Consider the following 3452-nt stretch of genomic DNA (forward strand, 5'->3'; position numbering starts at 1 on the left):
GAAGGTGTGGAGCCAGGCTGGGGATAGGATCAGCTAGATGACACCAACTGGAGAATGATGGGGGATAGGTGCCCACTGTAAGCGAGCCAACACTGAAAAGTACGAGGGAAAAAGAAAAACAACTGAGACATGGGCCAGCAGCAGGGGCAGAGAACGCTGGGACATGGGCCAGCAGCAGGGGCAGAGGAAAAGCCAAAAAACAGAAAAAGAGTTAGCAATGGAGAGAGAAGGAAAAGTCAAGAGGGGAAGTAATCAGTGAGATGATAAAGAGACACAAGACTTAGGATGCGGTAGAAGGAGTGTGCTTGTGATGTGACGTGTAGGTGGGAGCATGGAGGCGTGAGAAGGAAAAAGGGACGAATCACTGGATAAGAATGCTTGCTTAGGCAAGAAAAGACCAACCACCACCAGCGAAATGCGCAGTGCTCACCTAGGCACTGAGGGAGCCCTCGCTAATAAATTACAGAGCGAGACCTGAGATTAAACATGAAATGAGCGATGCCGTCTAACGGCTGAACTGAACTGGGCAGAGGTGGGGACAGCTCATCAACAATAGTCATAATGATCATGGGTGAAAACGGATAAGATTAAAGTCGGTTGATGACATGAAACGGACTGGTGAAGGTTCAGCTTTATAGTAACACACGACTGATGAGAGCGACAATTAGGGATTGCTTGCGGAGTTAGCCCCTCAGGAAACGGGTTATGGCTGTGGAACAATTCCGTAAAAAGCTGGAAACTCGAGCTGCTGAAATGAAGGTGAAGCTGAACCAACTACATAGGAGATCCCCCCCAAAAAAGGGCCATGCCCGACGGACTGAATTTAAAATGAAAAATAGAAAGAAAATACCATCTTAACTCATCAAAAAGCTTTGACGTGTAGAGATGTGCCACTCGAATGAACTCCACTGGACCTGGCAATGGGGTTGGGAGTTTAGACTAGAATGGCTGTGAGCTTTAGGATACCTGCAAGAGCTGGTTGCCGTAGTGACAGACCCACAAGAATGACTGGTAAGAGTCTAAAGGCTATTGGCCCAGAAGTGAGACTGGAATGAGCACATTTGAGTGTGGGACCGGGGTAAGTGAGAGAACCGACTACATAGCCTGAAAGTGGCAGGATGGCCTGGGAAATAATCTGCCGATTCTGGGAGATCTTGAGATAAGAACTGAGAAGCGACCCATGGGACTTGAACAGGACACATCAGAATATGGAACAGCTTGGTTGATAGCGGCGAAGCAAGTAGACCAGGAATATCCAGAGTTCAGCTAAGAAAAACCTAAAACTTAAGCTACGAAAAGGATCATCTGCTGGAATAGTGACTGCCAGACCATTTAAATCCTCCGGATTGTTCTGAACTGAGCTATCGGAATGAAATATGAATCAACGACTATACATTGCGCATGTGGAAAAATCCTATAAATCAAATGCTTTAAAAAAAAACCCACGTCTTACATTGAGACTAAACCAGTTCTATTTAAGGTTGCTTTGATAAGTAGTGAATGGACACGAGCAAAATTTTTTTTTTTTAAGAAACAATGATTGGACAATGCCCTCGTCAACAAGAATTTAAGGCCGATTAATAATTAGCAGAAGCGCTGGACAGACTCAACCGAACTGAAGAGGAATTAGTTGACTTCATGTTACGTTGGCAAGCCACTCTACTACACGTATTGCGTCGCAACAGGGTAAAAGTCCACAATTAGGTGAATGACAATTTATGCCTCATGTATGAGAAGGCAAGCCGAGACGCGAACCCCTGCTCCAGACGAGATTAGCTGATTGAATTGACTGTTTAGGTCATGATAAGGAGTAAATTTAAAATATGCTAATTTTAAAAACTTGCCATGTCTTTATTGGAAAGCCTAATTACAGTTCTCAGATTAATAACTTATTCTGTCCTGTTAACCTTATGTTACCTGTAGATAAAGTAGATTGTTTGCCAAGATCTGTTGAACTGCCCTTGTGTGGGAAACCATCAGGAGAAGTTCCAGCTTTCACACAATCTGTGAAAAGCCTTGAAACAGCAGGAGTCCAGGCCAGTAGATGAGAAGCTCTGCTTCCACTTGTTTAGATAAAGGTGACCATTTGAGCTTGATCTTGAAAACAAATTGCAGGGAGTGTCTAACTCTAAAGAGGATCAGAGACAACTCCTGGTTGGATGAGCAAAGCTACGCCTTATTTGAATAAATAAAAGTCTAGAATACACCTTTACTATAAAACTTTGTACACAGCAGTAACTACTCAGATTTGCTCTTGTAATTCTCCAAAGACGTCCAAGCACGTCTTTGCTTCTTTCTTCCTTCTTTCCATTCGACTCAGGTAAATTAATGCATGTCTCTGTTCTGCCGTTCTGTTGCAATTTCATGTGCGTCTTCTTTGGATTAAACTAATTCTGAGATGTCTACACTCGTTTTCTGTGTGATTTAACTCGGCCCGCCGGGAGAACCTGGGATCCGTGAGAAGAAGATGGAGCCAGAGATATTCCAAAATTACAACAGAATGAATCTACGTAGCTGAACACACACGACGACAATGGTCACGGGCATCTTGTTAACAAGCTTAAGGGGTTGTATTGAAATTAGTCATAACTAAGCTAACATCACCTGCATCCAGCGGCATTACTCTACTCGGTCGGTTAAATTACGCAAAGAATTGGCGTTATACTAGCGGCTCCTACGCCGTTGGCGACTGGTGTGAACGTCTCCGGGCTCAAGTTACGTTTGAAGGCGGTTTGAAATAGATTATGATATGTTAACAGCACATAAAAACTGTTTTAATTGCAGAACAAGGTTGCAGAGGACGCGATAAGGGAGATGGAGGAAACTCCGGTACCAAATCGATGCAGGAATATCAAAGAGTTGGCCATGTAGGTAAAACACGGGGCTTGCAGAACAGCCGGGACACAACTGAAGTGACCGCCCGCGCTGCCGGGCCTGGGTAGCATAAATTATAATACAGCTCAGACGACAAAGAATACTGCACTGACTAGCGACGAATAACTAATGTGAAGCAGATAGATAACTGCGGTGACCAAACGACCCGTTAATGATGGGCTGCACTGCTCGCAGTTGAGTGCACATGCATCTGCTATTTATATGATAGACATCCCTCCAAGGCTGACTGGATTCTGACATACGCCTTGCAGCGCTTACGCAACAGCTGGTCACCTGCTGAACCAATGTTATGTTTAAAGGCGCCNAAACAGCTTGGTTGATAGCAGCAAAGCAAGTAGACCAGGAATATCCAGAGTTCAGCTAAGAAAAACCTAAAACTTAAGCTACGAAAAGGATCATCTGCTGGAATAGTGACTGCCAGACCATTTAAATCCTCTGGATTGTTCTGAACTGAGCTACCAGAATGAAATATGAATCATCAACCACTATACATTGCGCATGTGGAAAATTCCTATAAATCAAATGCTTAAAAAAAAAAACCCACGTCTTACATGAGA

The 3452-nt window shown here is 43.9% G+C and overlaps 1 long non-coding RNA gene across 1 annotated transcript in view; it reads left to right on the top strand.

Annotated features, from left to right (window-relative positions):
• Positions 1-3097, top strand: part of LOC106940343 (uncharacterized) — a 7450-nt gene extending 4353 nt beyond the window's left edge. The window contains exon 2 of the long non-coding RNA XR_001423066.1: positions 5-3097. This is a non-coding gene — a long non-coding RNA (uncharacterized LOC106940343). The remainder of the gene's footprint in view (positions 1-4) is intronic.
• The last annotated feature ends 355 nt before the right edge of the window (positions 3098-3452 follow it).

This window comes from Poecilia latipinna, unplaced genomic scaffold, assembly GCF_001443285.1.
Source record: "Poecilia latipinna isolate Pla-1442-1.1 unplaced genomic scaffold, P_latipinna-1.0 Scaffold3185, whole genome shotgun sequence".
NCBI classification, from domain to species: domain Eukaryota; kingdom Metazoa; phylum Chordata; class Actinopteri; order Cyprinodontiformes; family Poeciliidae; genus Poecilia; species Poecilia latipinna.